This window comes from Biomphalaria glabrata, chromosome 3 (assembly GCF_947242115.1).
Source record: "Biomphalaria glabrata chromosome 3, xgBioGlab47.1, whole genome shotgun sequence".
In the NCBI taxonomy this organism is placed as follows: Eukaryota; Metazoa; Mollusca; class Gastropoda; family Planorbidae; genus Biomphalaria; species Biomphalaria glabrata.
Genome location: NC_074713.1, coordinates 20208229 through 20224600, shown reverse-complemented (window position 1 = coordinate 20224600; position 16372 = coordinate 20208229). Strand labels below are relative to the sequence as shown.

The window sequence follows — 16372 nt, the reverse complement described above, 5'->3', positions numbered from 1 at the left end:
ACTGGTAAAAAATGTGTGTCTCTTGAATTAAGTGACTGTAGTTTGCTTTAGATTTTATATCGAAAAGAGAAGTTTTATCGTCAAAATCTTCTGTTGGGGGTTTTCCACCTCAAGATGCTCTGTAAGGGGATCTTAGACTCAAAACCATCTGGAGGGGTTTTAAACTTTAAAAAAAAGCCATCTGTAGAAGAAGGGTTTAAACTCAAAACCCCCGATTGGCTTGGCTACGCTCAAATAATTTTAGTGTGTAATTTGCTTTTTTTTATATTGAAGATGTATGTTTAGCACCAAACCCCTCTGAATGGGGGTTTAAACTCAAAACCCCTTTCGGCAACGCTCATAGCATTTTGAGTGAGTAATTTGCTTTTTTCTTACACTGAAGATGTATTTTTATCCTCAAACCCCCCTGGAGGGGGGTTTAACCTCAAAACCCCTTTGACTACGCTCATAGATTTTAGAGTGAGTAATTTTCTTTTATTTATATTGAAGAGGTACTTTTTAGCTTCAAACTCCACTGCTGGGGAGTTTAAACTCAAAACCCCTTAGACTACACTCATAACATTTTTAATGTATAATTTGCTTTGTTTTTTATTATTAAAGAGGTATTTTTTACCTTCAAACCCCGCTGAAGTGGGGTTTAAACTAAAAACTGAGTCAAAACCCATTTAGCTACGCTCATAACATTTTGAGTGCGTAATTAGCTTTTTTTTAAATTAAAGAGGGGGTTTATCGTAAATTTTAGACGGGGTTTTAAAATCAAAATCTTCCTTAACTGTGCTCTTGGAATTAGGGGATTTTCGTTTGCATTTTTTTTTTGTTTTGTTTTATAGAAGAGGGGGAGTTAACTGCAAAAACCCCAGGTAGGGGGTTTAAAACTCAAAACCCCTGGTAGGGGGTTTTAAACTCAAAACCCCTAGTAGGGGTTTTTAAACTCGAACCCCTCTGGTAGGGGTTTTAAACTGGACCCCCCCTGGTAGGGGGTTTTAAACTCGAACACCCCCCCCCCCCCTTAGTAACTCAAAACTCCTTTGGTTGTGCTGGGGCAAGTGATGATTTAGTATTAAAATCTCACCTAAAATAAACAAAATCAAAGCAAAAAATCAGTCACTAAATTCCGACTCCCCCCATTCGGGGGGGGGGGATTTCATTTCGGGGGGGGGGGGGGGTTGAACCCCCAACCCCCCCCCCCTGGCTACGCCCATGTTTTCTAACCCCCTCCCCCAACTGCGCTGGGGGCAAGTGATGGTTTAACATTAAAATCTCACCTAAAATAAACAAAATTAAATCAAAAGATCAGTCACAAAGTTCATTTCGGGAGAAGGGTCACCCCCGGGCTACTCCTATGAATCCCTGGTAGGTAACTTCCTGCACCACCGTAAGGGTATGGTTTCCAATACTTACCACTGGTAGCCTACTTCTATGACGTCTTGTGCCACAATTTTCGTCTTGGGGAGAATTTTTTAAAGACTGAACTCCTGACATGCAGCCGCCAAAGCATTTACCTGGCTTTTTCTTTTAGTCCTTCTTGCTAATGGGAAGAACAACAGTTTTCTATTCTAACTAGCTAAAATACTTCCATCGGATCTACTTGGATATAAACTTTTATCTTACAGGGACTAAATGGCCCTGGAGCAGGGCCAACTTTGGATAATTTGAGGCACTAGGCGAAGTGAATTCGATGACCCCAAATGAAATAGAAAAATAAAAAATATTAACAGCGAAATAATACAATTAAGAAATTTATTAAAAACCTAAAAATGTACTCCAACAAAAACATTGGTGGCAAGTTTCACACTTGTTTTAAGTCTTGTGCGAGGCCTTCATCATCAATCGGAAGCCTAGTTAGCTGCCTAGTTTTCCTATGCCTAAAGCAGGCCAGGATTTAAGTAAGTGGTGCCCCCTGGCAGGATTTTTGTGGAGGCTCCTGCCCTTTTTCGAAAGCTTCATAAAAATCCACTTTTTAAAAATAATACGTATACATATATGCATACTCACATGCAGACACGATCAGAGCTTCATGAATTAGACTTCTACTATCTATGTATGTATCGGGAACGACATGTGACCTTGAAACACCCTGACTGAAAGTGGTATAAAATAATTAAAGTGCATAATGGAATAGGATTAGTCCAAACATAATTTTTTAATGTTGATGTCATGACTCAGCCAGCCCTTAATTTTTTTTTTTTGAAAGTAATTTTAATTAATATTTATCCTTGTTTTTTAGGTCTAAAATATACTAAAAATTCAAAAAAATTGTAAAAAATTTAACATTCTTAAGCCTTTAATTCTGACGTCGTACGAATTTAGAGGATCCTTTTTCTTATCTTTAATTCAATTTCATGTATTTCTGATCAATAGTTTTTACAAAATTAAGAGTTTCAATATGTATACAATAAACAATATGGCCGCCGTTACCATGGCAACAATCATTCAAAAAACTTTTTTTTTAGCATTATTTATTTTAGAATATCATTATTATGTTACCATAACAAATTTCAAAGGCCTAGCTTTAGAAATAACAAAAATAATATTTTCAGGGATATACCTCCCCTTAAGGCTTACAACGCAAAAATGTTTTTTTTTTTACTGATGTTTAAAAAAAAAACAAATCTAGATCTAAAGCAATTTTTTTCTCTGGGGTAATAATGGCAAATTTATGCTTAGTATGAAGTCATTTTAGACGAAAATTATTATAATAATGATCTAATTTTATATAGCGCTGGCAGTGTACATCCGATATTTAATGAAAGGAGATTTATATTTGAAATAATAAATCATTGTATATTCATATGCAATTCGCGTTTTTGAGAATGTACTACGATGAAATAAGAGCTTTTCACATTAAGTGAACCGTTCTACATTCTCTAATCTTTTAATGGAAAGGGTTGCCTGAGTCAGACAGGAAAACCAACGACTTAGCTGAGTCACAGATCAACACGCAAGATAGACACATGAAATGCGTGGGAGGTAATAATTATATATTTTGAAGTAACTTGTGTAATCTGTAAGTAGGTCTAATACCAAAAAGTTTCCAAACATTTAATAATTTATACATTTCAAACTCAAATTAATGCTGCTATTGTACCGTTGATTTTCCAAACATTTAATAATTTATACATTTCAAACTCAAATTAATGCTGCTATTGTACCGTTGATGGTGTTCAGACCACATACATGTATAAATAAAATACAGTACGTAATCCTACGCAAGCATACATGCATCCAGTTTTCGATGCGTTATTGAGCTTTACATAACTATATATAAAGACATAGACTTAATAGACGAAGTAAAAAAGCATAGTATATCACTCAAATACAGCTACCATAGGCCTATCTTGCAGAGATTTTCCAAGAAAATTGCATTTCCAAAACACTCACGATTCTTAAAGACAACCTGCACCCATTAAACCACTGTTACATTATAAGATCTGAACGAAGTGGTCGTCTCCTTTCCATTAGGACTAAAACAGAAAGATTTAAACTCCTTTATCCCAATATCGGTCAGAGTGTTACAAGATCAGCTGTCGTCATCGAGAAGTACATAGAAGTTGATAGAAGTCAAACTCATAAAGCGCTGGTTGTGTATGTTTTTCATGAGTGAATGTTGTTCGAATTTTTCATCCATATTGTTTTTGTAAAGTAATTACGCTGAGGTTATCATTTGTAGTCAAACTGAATTTCCATTTGATTGAATCAATAAAATTATCTTATCTTATATATTATAACATATATATACTAGCCTGACATTACCAGCGGCCTACGGGTCTTAGTTTGTGTTTACTAATCTAGTGGATTTGATTTAGATGTATGTTAAACTTAGCTAATGATCCTTTCAAGTTTTTCTCTTTCGCTACGAAAATAAAATAAGTTTTGCGAAAATGGGTTTACCCGAAGCCGATACATTCATATCTATTAAAAACGAAAGGAGCGAAAAAAGGGGAAAAAATCCCCTCCAAAATGCTGGCAAAATGACATGCCATTTGTGGGCTGGTTTATATGGTAATGCCCGGGCCGATATTCCCAGTCCGCCCCTGACGAGATCTCTTAAACTGTCGTATGTATCCGCATCATATATTTCGTACCCAGGTTTCTTTTACCTCCTATGTGCTCACTAAGAACACTTTTTGACAGATTCATAACATGACGACCGCCATTATCGAAAAACCGCAAGCTCTATCAAACCTTTATATTTTATTTTCGGTATTTCCCCCAAAAGATTACATTTAAAGCAGTGGTCTTCAACGGGGGCGATATCGCCCCCTAGGGGGCGTTTTCGAGATTTTGGGGGGCGCTGAGAGCCAAAGGGGCAGTAGAGGGGCGCTGGGCACAAAATGGGGCGGTAAGGGGGCGCTGGGCATAAAGGCGGAAAGAAGAAACTAAAGGTGCTCTGAAACAAAACAAATTTAAAAATTCTTCAACATTAAAGCTGGGAAACTAAATATAGACAAATTAAAGTTAACTTGCTTCTAATTTAAGAACAGTAACAGCATTAGAAATTGAGTTTGGGAATCCCATTTTCTATTTTTAAATTTTTACTCTTTTGCTGTGGTTGGAGAGTATTTATTGTCCTTGGATCTTGCGCGTATAAACGTTTAATATTTGATCAACAAACTAGGTAATACGCCTTTTAGATTATATCTAGATATGTTAATATATTGATATTAAAATATTAATTGCAAAAAACATTAAAGGTAACATTTAATAGAATAATGTAACTTTTTTAAAAAACAAAAAACATTGATAAAGTGTTGTTACGAAAAGTCACTGGTATGTCATGTAATATTTCCTTGAGATTTAGTGAATTGCCACTAGAAAAAAAGTAAGTTCTACTTTGATGGCATTTTCAGATGAGGTTATGAAACCAAGTCTGCTTCACGAACATATAGCGATATCCAAAAATAATTTAAGAATATTCATGAACAATTATAAAAATCTACAATTAAAACAATTATAAAAACAAAAAACTGCAAAGCAGGATATGTTTTAATGGCTTCTTAGAAAAATGCATAACTTTTAAAAATTCGTATGATATTGTTGAAAAATTGATTAAAACTAAATTTATTTTAAAACATATGTAACACAAAATGACTTTTTTTCTGTTAGAGATGAAATATTATTTCAAAATTGTCTAGTTATGTAGCTTATGAGGACATATAGGAAACCATCAGTGGTTGGACGCTACAATGACTTCATAGGTAATATAGAATAAAGAACAAATCTATTCACTATTCACTATTCACATTGTGAGTTATGATACACAAGAAAAGTTTAGCCCGCAATTTCATTTCTATTTTAATCTAATTATAAAACTTTAAATAAAATATAAACCCATGCCGAAAATAAGCGCATCTTTCAACAGTTTTGTGAAACAAATGATGAAAAAGGTGTTAGACTCTTGTTGTAAACTGAAGTTCGCTGAATTTCGAAAGCGGTTTGTTAATTTTATGGCTCGTTTTTTTAAGCTCTTAAATAATTTTTTTTTTTTTTTTTTTGAGAAACTCGAAGATTCAACGGTTGGCGATGACTTAAAAAAAAAATTGTTTTACATGGTAGGCATCTAACACAAATGAATGAAACGAACCTCCGACTGCTAGGAAAGAGATTGACATTTATTGATAATCTCATGTTCTCTTTTATCGAGATATTAAATCTACTTTAAAGAGTTTTACAATCTCACATAACTTGTTTGTTGACAAATGAATTACTGCCCAAGGACACCGATATCTATGCCATTCACAAAACAATGCTCTATGAAGAAATTAAGATTCGATTCTAAAATTAAAAAAATATATATATAAATGACAATTATTAAACATGTGTTACTGGCGTTCAAATTAAGTTGCATGAAAAAATAGATTTACAAAACTATGTCTTCAGTAAAAAGAATGTAAACCTAGGAGGCACACAGTGGCGTAGCTAGGGTGGGGGGACGGGTGAAAATTTGAAAATCACCCGGGCCCCCATTTAAGGGGGGGGGGCAAATTAATGCTTTTTTAATTAATTAAATTAAATATTACGCAAAATGCAGCGGCCCCCAAAGATGTCAAGCACCTTGGCCCCCAAACGATGGAAATTCCTAGCTACGCCCCTGGAGGCACAACAGAGATGTGGCTGCATTGAAATGTTTCAGTAAAATCCCAAAGCTGTGGTCAAAATTGGAATTATGTTTTAGCTTTTCAGTAAACATACATGGTTAACCTAGATTTAGTGCGTAACAAAGTTAATGAATAAGCAAAGAAATAGACTGGATGTAGCAAATAGAAGAGACCTTCGCCTTGCCTTGGCTAACTTAAAGCTTGAAGTTTTTAATATTGTCAGACTGCAGGAGGCACAATGTTACCATTAGCTTAATTTCATTTTGCAGTGAATTCAGCAATAATAATATTTATATTAAAAAATAAAGCTAAATTTACAAAAATTTAAACGGAGAGTATTCTTAGGATTTTAAAGAAAGTCTTTACAATTAATTTTTGTGTGTAATCCCTGTAAATTATTTGACATAATTTTTGCATAATGATAATATTAGCTGTTTTTGCCTTTAATTCCGAAGATTATGGCTGAGTCCAGTGTTTCACATAACTACGCAAACCCAACTGCGACATACATATTTTCCCGAATTTTATGCAGACAAAGCCGTTGTATGCTGGCTTTTCTTTGTGTATCAAATGTTTGTCCCGCAGTTTTTGTAAGAGCTCTCGAACTGTTTCTCTCAGAGGCTATCTGCTGCCAGAGAATGCTGCCAGGTACTTTCCTCTACGCCAGTGAGAGCGAAATGACGCCTGAATAAATCTTTATAGTGCTCACGGGGGAGGGGGCACCTCTGTAACTCAGTCTTCCTCAAAGCTCGTCAGTCATAGGCCAAGGAGTTCACAGCAATCGCCTTTGGCATGCGGTCGTCTCCCAAGCGGGATAAGTGTTATTGACAGCATAAAAATTAATAGATAGATGATATTTTGTTCAAATTTGCCTTCTCACGCTTCTTTATAAGTGTTTTTCTTAGAGGGGGGCGCTGGCGGATTTTTTGAAAGAAAAAATTCGAAAAGGGGGCGGTAGGCCAAAAAAGGTTGAAGACCACTGATATAAAGTGTTGTTGTTTTCTTTTTATTATCACGAATTCCGAATATTTGAAGCAATAATTTTCTTTTTCCCTAAGTCTACTTGTTTTAATAGGATTTACGTCAGTTCCACTTCCTTTTAGAAGCGATCTAAATAAAAAAAAAAAAGGTTACAAAAGACAGTTTGTGTGGAAACACAAACTCAAAATCGGCCCCCGAAGAGGTCCACCCAGGCAGGCTTCAATATTTTCAGAAAGAACATCCAAATGAAATTATATCAAGGACAAATGAGAGAGAAGAATGGAGAAAGAAGGTTAACAGATCTTGTGTAGTGCCCCAACGGTCCCGCAGATCAAAGGATAGGTGTAAGTGAATGTAAAGTTATATGTGAACCTGGCCTAACTTGTTTCCCTTTTAGATGAGGTCTATAGGGCAGATGATGTAAAGTTCAACTGTTTTTGTGGCCTACTGTTAGCGAGGGTGTCATGTAGCCAGCACAAAGACCAACCGCCTATACTTTTCCCCAACTAATGTCAGGTATCCATTAGAGCTGAGTGGACTCAGAGGCGCCCAAAGATTCCAAAGTTGACAATCCCAGTCTTCACACAGGATTCGAACCAGGGACCCCCGGTTCGGAAGCCAAGCGCTTTACCGCTCAGCCACCGCGCCTCCCCTGGCCTAACTGATGTCTTATAATTGATCTAATTGTTTTGAAATGGATCATCTCTTATTCGAATCCTCAAAAAAAAAAATGTATAATTTCGCAATACAATAAATGTTCAGAAAAAATTAAGTTTATAAGATCACTATTTATTTTAAATTAGGTCTAACTTATAATGCATACTAATTAGCTTTTTCTCTTTAAAAAACTGATTTTAAAAAATAGATTTTTCGCTTTCAGAAAAAAAAAAAGTAGCGTTGCATCAGAACTTTGAATGGTCTAAAATATTGTGATGTCGGATTTTCAATATCTTTTCTAGTTTACGAGATCTAAACGGGACGGACGGACAGACGGTCAGACGGACAGACATTTCGCACAAAACTAATAGCGTCTTTTCCCCTTTCGGGGGCCGCTAAAAACCAATCCTAATAGCATTAATGAGATATAGGCCTAGAGTCTTTTTCCATTTTTTTAGAGACAGAAAGAGGGAGAGAGAAATAGCAAATGATGGTGCTTTGTAATATTGTTTTAAAAAAAAACTTAATCCTAAAACCTAATAGCATTGAAAAGATAAATCTAGATCTATTGACATTTCGCAACATTCAAATGGGGTAAACGATTACTGTTATCTTATCTTATAGAATACAGTTAATAAAACCAAGTTGATAGTTCTTTTTAATTAGAAAACAAAATACCAAGATAAATGTAGAAAGGAGAGAGGGAATGTGTGTGAAGGACTAACATTTTATTGTTATATATATATATATATAGGCCTACAATCTAAAATGAAAGAAAAACAATTTCTTTCTTTTTTAAACAAAAGCAGGCTAGACAAACGGACGGTATGACCGACAGACAAGTTAAATGAAAGTGTGTAAAAATAGATTCAACACTGTTTAAAAATTCAACAGTTATAATTGTGTAGCAAAGTTTTATGGTTTAAAACAGCGGTTCTCAACCTTTTTGGCTCGGCGCACCCCTTGTCTGTATGAAACATGCTTTCATTCTGCGAGAATAAGAACTGTCCGGTGCAGAAACTAAATTTTCTCTTTGACGATCGTTGACGCTGTAAAATGTTTGTATCTTTCCTCGAATAACAATTTTTAAAAATAGTAACTACAAATGGAAAAAGTTAGTTTAATATAAAGTTTTGCAAGTTAGAAAAAATTCAATAGACCAAAAATCAATATTTCTAATGGTCTTAGGCAACCCCTCGGATATCGTCATTCGACCCCGAAGAGGGTTTGCGATCCACATATTGAGAACCCCTTATGTAAATAAAATGTAAGTAATAATTTCTTTTAAAAGTATTTTTTACTTTGACACAAATTGTACTTTATTTTAATAAAATCATCACAATCTGATTGTTACATAGTCGGTCCTTGTCACGTATCAATTTGAAATAGTCACGTGTCAATTTAAAATAAACTCAAGTCTAGGTTATTTAAGTTATGCTTGTAAAGTATGGGTCATTCACAAAATTTGAGGTAGCAAAAACAATGCAAATTCCTAAACCCGAACAATGAACATGGGCTGAACAGCAGTTAGCTTGAGAAGGCAAAAGATGGCAGGAAAGAACAAAAGAAATAGAAAGCTACAAAAGATTTTTAAAAAATAACTAGAATTTTTTGATTCTCAAACAGATGCAATTTTGCACATACAAGATTATGAAGAAAGAATGAGTATTTTCACAAAGCAAGATTAATGAGAATTGAATCAGAAGAAGATTTAGAAGACTTTTCCAATGAAAACAAAGAAGAAAAAAAATGAAGACACAAAGTCACAACACATGAAAGATGAATGTAACAAGATACAAGAAACGAAAGAAAGTACAAATACTATGCAGGAAAAGAAAACTGAGACAAATGAACACATAGATAAAAGTCAAGAATGCAATGTCATTGACAACATGTCAAAAGAATCTAATAAACATAAAACTGAATTACATGAATTGAATAATGCAAACCTCATAAATGAACAAAAGAATGATACAACATTAACAAAGAACAAACCAGATTACAAGGTCGGAACTGACAGAAATGAATCTATGACTTATGACTCAAGCAAGTCTACATGGACATCCCTACCTAGCACATGTCCATCCTACCTATTACATGTGCATCCCTACCCACTACATCTCCAACCCTACCCACCACAGGTCCATCCCTGGCCTCCTTCAGTCGTAGGACGACTATGGTTCATCTCAGAGCACACTTCCTCATGTGGCTGTGGAGCCCTATTTTGGAGAGACTCTCCCGTCCACAGATAGCGCAGGTTAAGGTGGCTTTTGCGTCGGTGGTAGAGGATCTGGCCGTTTTTCGGATTGTGCGTTTTTCTTCCTGGGCTGAGACCCATGTACTTTCACTGTCCACAGCTTTCTTGGTCACTGTCTCTCTCCACCTGTTGCGGTCTAGAGCTATGTCTTCCCAATAGTTAGTATTGATGTTCACTGATTTGAGGTCACGTTTTATTACATCTATGTAACGGAGGTGGGGGCGACCAGTTTTTTTTGTGCCAGTCGCGAGTTGACCATAGAGGATGACTTTCGGGATGCGCTTGTCCTCCATCCGGCGAACATGTCCAAGCCAGCGCAAACGGCGTTGTCTGAGGGCTGTAAAGATGCTGGGAATACCTGATCGCGCAAGGATCTCAGTATTGCACACTTTTTCTTTCCATGTGACATTCAAGATCCTACGGAGACATCTCAAATGGAATGAGTTCAGTTTTCTCTCTTGCTTTTTCTCTCTTGTAGGTGGTCCATGATTCACTGCCATCCCTACCTACTGACTATGTTACTAATACAAGTACTACACAAATGAAGGAATGTGAGACAACTAAAGAAGCCACAACAACCATGAATATTGAAAGTCAAAGAACATTACATGAACACAGAAAACTCAGAAATTTTGCACAAGGGGACAAAGTTAAATTATTGTAACCTGATTTGAGTAACAAGCTGTTTTACAAATGGCAAGGTCCATTTACCATCATCAGAAAGATTTCAAACTTGCATTATGAAATCAACATCAACAATTCTACAAAAGTATTTAATGTTCATTTGCTTGAACAATACAATGAGACAGATAATGAAGACATTATAGCAGAAGTTGAACATTTTACATGCCTGGCAACTATTCCTGAAGAAGAAAGAGATGCTTCATTACAAGCATCTAATCAATTTGACTCTGGATGACTTAGCACTACAAAAAGTGAAAGACATTTATGTACTCAAGGATTATGCTGAAATGTCTAATGAAGTTCCTGACACATTACCAGTCCTGAACTATGAAATCAACTCGGGAAGCAGCAGGACTACCAATCCACATTCTTATCCTCCATCCATTCAAAGGACAGATTTTCTTTTAAAAGAAACATATGAACTAGTCAGACATTGCTTTGTTGATCAATCGAGTTCAAAGTACTCTGCTCCAAACATTTTACAGCGTCAACGATCGTCAAAGAGAACATTTAGTTTCGGCACCGGACAGTTCTTATTCTCGCAGAATGAAAGCATGTTTCATACAGACAACTCTTGTGAATTGAATATGGCATGGAGACAACATCTTCACAAACTTAGAGACCTTCTTTTCTAAAAGTTTAGAAAACACACACGCACAGCCAAAACGGCAACTCAAAAATGGTTTCAGAGTTCACACTTTCATTCTACACATGTACCAAATTGTGTGACACTTGCTTCACATTCAAACTCATCAAGAAATGACACTTCATTCAGATATGTACAACCAATTACTTCGTTTATTTTCAATCATATTAATATTTCATGCATTAGCAATCTTGAGTTTATTTCCAAATGCATTTAATTTGTTGTATATTGATACCAGTGCCTAAATATTTTTCTCTTTATTCTATTATGATATTACAGATACATGAAATACAATTGTAATTTTCACTTTGCTTCACACATATAGCAATTTGTTTTACATTTAGTATCATTGTTCAGAAGATTGTCTTGTACTATTACAATCATTTTTTTCTATTTTAAATGTAGTTTAGTTTTTCATGTAAATATTTTAACATATACGCATTTTTTAATTCCATACAAAATGCTAAAGAGAACGGGGGGTATTATGTCACGTATCAATTTAAAATAAACTCAAGTCTAGGTTATTTAAGTTATACATATATACCTGTAAAGTATGGGTCAAGTACACAATTTCCAATTGCATAGTTGGCATCTATCACTCGAGTGACACGCATGACACTTGATAGGAAATTATTTGATTGGTTGCAGAAAATGATTTCATTGGTTAAGCCAAAGTATGAAACGGGAAGTATGAAAAAAAGGCGCCACGGAAAAGTCATTAGTGTTGAGATTCTTAGACAGTAAAGACGTACATTAGCTTTTGAGTTAAAATTGATAGAGATCAGTCTTGTACTTGTATTTGTATTCAATCTAGTTGTAAATTTGAATATTTTATTTGATACAGTTTACTATTGTAAATACTGTACATTTCAGAGATTACTAGTTTTGAATTAAAGTTCTGTATTTGTTTTAAAAGGATCTCCAGCAAAGATCAACAACGAATTTAACTAACAAGAAAGAAACTTAGAAACAGTGATAGTCAAGCTCTTTAACTGTGATATCTTTAATCGTGATAGTCCTATATATAGGTCTTATTGCACTAGGTCACAGGGGCGTAACTAGGGATTTGGGGGCCCGGGGGGACTGACCTCTTTGGGGGCCCCTTGCATTTTGACATTCGACATATGTCATGAGATATGTACGCAAAAATATATAAGCCCCAAATCAAATTGGTTCAGTATATCAGTAAACTTAACAAAAAGTAATCATCAAGACTCTTTTAATGAATAATACCGTTGTTTATTAGTTAAATAATGCACAAGTGACAAATCTAAATTGATATCGCTTCACGTCGTGCATTCTGTGCAGCAAAGACATCTATAACATCAACTACATCGATACTTTCTAGTATTTGTGACTTCACTGACATTAAAACCATGATAAGCCTTTCTTGCGTCATTGTGCTCCTGAGATACTTTTTGATGAGCTTGAGCTTTGAGAATGATCTCTCACATGACGTAATGTCGTAATGGAAGTGGCCTGAGTTAGCGGTATTCAATATGTCTATTGGTGATTGTATTACTGTTTGTTGATGAAAAGTGCTCGTGCATCAATGACATCATTGAAAAAGCGATTTTCCATTTATTTCATCATACAAACAGGAAAAGTAGCACAGTTTGTCACAAGCGTGTCTTCTAACAGGTGTCTTGGTTCAAGAAGAAACCAAAAGGTATCCATTTTCTTTCCAGCCTTTGGAATCTGCCCTTCATCTCCATATGAAATCTGTCCAGCACTTCTGTCACAACACGTTTGAATTGCAGTTGTGTTGACAGTCCTACATTAGAACTCAACTTCCCATCAAGTCTTTTCTTTCATATGGTTGTTTTGATTACAGGGAATCCATAGTATTCACTACCTTCTTTTGCTTTTTCGATGGATTGGGTTTTTGTCAGTTTCTCATCATTTTGCAGAAAGCATGAAAGGGTACTAATTTCTTTAGCAGATTCCCGTATATGCAGTCCAGACTTTTGTAGTTTCTTCCGAACTATATTAATTGGGCACAGGAGCTTTGACCAGAATTCCAGATAGGCAAAAAATTCTTAATCTTTCACTGCATGAAGAAGATTCTGTGCTAATATTATATGGCATTACGTCATTGTTGGTTGTTTATGTTTTGTGCGAAAGCAAAAGGATTCAGGGTATACAAAAGTGGGAAAGATCCATATCTCGTTATGCTCGAGTATAGAAATACTCCGATAAGTGGACTGCCGTATTCACCATCACAATTGCTGACGAGTAGAAGACTCAGGGAATCATTCCAACTGATCACAAACTATTGAAACCATTGGTAGCTGAAAATGCAGAGACATTACTCAACGAACGACAGATGAAAAGCTAAGTGAAATACGATGCAAAAGCAAGACTACCTAAAGATTATTCTGTCGGAGAGTTCGTCTAGATCAAACATGGCAGAAAGCAGTTGTCATAAAAAACATTCAGCACCCAGATCTTACATCATAAAGACAAACGGAAAAACATACAGAAGAAATCAACGCTTTTTAAATAAGAGTTTCGATGAAGACATCTCTGGGTACTATGATACCGATGAAGACAATGAACTGCAAACTGTTGCAACAAACGAAACAGACAGTTATAGACCAACGTCTAGAGAACTTGTTCAGTCAAGACAACCAGAAGTGGACGAATTGTTAAAGTTCCTAGTAGACAGTGCCGGTCGCAGTGGGCGCCGCGCTTTCATAGGACCCGCGCTAATTCCAAGTGTACATTATTAAATTAAACAATTACAACGTATATAAAATAACAGGGTTTTCGCGACCTCCTGATTTTTCAGGGCCTCCAGGAAATCTCATAAAAAGGCAAAATATACGATAAAGTCCTGAACTTTTTTTGAATTTATTCAAATCTCCTGAAGAATAGACGAAATTGACGTTTTGGGGTGCCAATAAATAAAAAGTGGCATTGCGAGCTTTCATTTGATAAAAATGTATTGCAAAGACAAAAGTAGGCCTATTTTCTAATTTAAAAAAAAAATAATTTTGACATTATGCTTATCCCTACCCAGACTAGGCCCCGCGCGATCCGTTTCGCATAGGGCCCCGCAAATGCTAGGGCCGGCCCTGCTAGTAGATATCACTATTAAGAACTTTAAAAGGAAGGGTGTGATAATAACTTCAATAGGAAGGATGTATTAATATTATATGATATTACGTCTTTATTTTTTGTTTATGTTTTGTGCGAAAGCAAAAGGACTAGATCATAAGATGTAAATAAAAAGAGAGTTTCCATTGGATTGAGGAAAGATGAATAAAGGGGTAATAACTCGAGTGTGAAGTTTAATTCTGAAATTACAGACGCCAAACCCGAAAAATGGACAATTTTAGCATTGTTAAGAATAACTTTTTAGTTATACTCGATTCTGTAAATTTTGCTTAAGGTTAAATAGTTTAGCCATATAATACTCGCCATTTAGATCTATTATTAGTAAAGGTAACAAGATACCTTGAATTCGCTGTATATCATGCAGTTTTATTCGTGGCAACAAAGTATAAAACGAAAGGCACATACTATTTTTAAAAACTGATCTCTACGGCAAAAATATTTTTAAAATATCTAGGTTTAGTCTTTGTGATAAATTTAATCCATAAATGTTGATTAAAAAAAGACACCCGTTGACACTATTTGTCAATCAAATATATTAATTTATGTATTTACAAATAAATTTCGGACACTTATTTGGGGGCCCCCCCCTAGGTGGGGGCCCGGGGGGATTTTAAAATTCTCCCCCCCCCCATCCCCCCCCTTAGTTACGCCACTGCTAGGTCACACCCTTTCTTTCATATTTTCTCTCTTTCTCTCTCTCTCTTCTCATGAACACACTCAGGCGCAAATGTTTCTTCCACTTATTAATCCAGTAGGGCTGTTTATTCAACATTAATATGATAGGGTGTGACAAATACTAGAAGGTTTATTTTGTTAACAATATTAGGAGTCTATATATTTACAGATCTCTTTATAATGAACAACTTACCCGAGTAGATCTTCTGTTTTATTTCAACGAAAAAGGTAGCCTAATACTTAAGTATTTTGACGATTTGTTCATCTTACTAGTTTAGTTTATAAAACTGAAATAAACAATTCAATGAGTCGAAAAAGAAATTCTAGTTTCAAAATCTCTATATAGATCTACACCTAAAATTCCTCTTTTATGACAACACGTCATCGGGAAAAATAACTAAGTAAAAAAAAATCCCCTCATTGACGGGAATGCCTGTTGGGCTATATAAAGAAACCACGATCGGAAAATCTATAAAAGCTCATTCTAGTAGACTTAATTATTGTGTGCTTGTTTTTACAAAGGTTAAATATTATTTTTCTTTAATACTCTTATTATATTTGTTTCATTTTAAAAACTCAGGAATTTACGTGTTTGTTTTTATATAATTAGTATAGTTCGATGCCTAGATCTAGAATTCTAGTCTAGTTCAAGAGTATTATAGAGAGGCACTTTAGGTGACGGATGACGACATTAATCCAGAGCGAGACTGCAGATAAAACATAGTCGAGGCTAGGCTTTCATAGAGGTAACATCGTAAATGGTAGTGACTGAGACTAGACTGCTCCCGTTATTAATTAAACAGTTATACATCTTCATACTCCTGTTGATTGTTCACTCTATTTGTTATGTTATTTGTCTGCATGTCTGTAGCCAAGAACTCACCAGTAATCTGACGCGTACAGAAACACGCAACCTATTTGATGAACAGTACAAATTATACAGACGCAGATTAGAAATACATCTCTACAGTATGTTTACTACATTCTGTATCTATTTTTAAAGTATGTATCTATTTATTTAATTCTTTTTATTATTTCGGAAAAAGTGTTTAATCGCGTGAATAAGATACCTAAATTTAGTTCTTAATTTGCCTTGGTTTAATTTTTTCTTCTTTTTATAATTTTTTTTTTATTTAGAGATGGAAGAATTTCCATCTGAAATTCGTCGTATGGGGGACGACCGTTTGCCGAAGGCTAAGCTGAAAGGTCGTCGGCGCAACGGTTCGTGGTCACTTCATCCCAGGTCATTTTATA

General features: G+C 35.3%; 2 protein-coding genes across 2 annotated transcripts in view; one reads left to right on the top strand and one right to left on the bottom strand.

Moving 5' to 3' along the window:
• Nucleotides 1-15489, bottom strand: part of LOC106050982 (TNF receptor-associated factor 3-like) — a 39417-nt gene extending 23928 nt beyond the window's left edge. Inside the window, exons 1-2 of the mRNA XM_056023911.1 lie at nt 15312-15489; nt 1996-2081 (exon numbers count right to left, since the gene is read on the bottom strand). The gene's annotated coding sequence lies outside the window, so the exon portion shown is untranslated. The remainder of the gene's footprint in view (nt 1-1995; nt 2082-15311) is intronic.
• Nucleotides 15490-15532: 43 nt separating this feature from the next.
• LOC106050162 (purine nucleoside phosphorylase-like) overlaps nt 15533-16372 on the top strand; it is a 36285-nt gene continuing 35445 nt past the window's right edge. The window contains exons 1-2 of the mRNA XM_056023917.1: nt 15533-15640; nt 15990-16120. The gene's annotated coding sequence lies outside the window, so the exon portion shown is untranslated. The remainder of the gene's footprint in view (nt 15641-15989; nt 16121-16372) is intronic.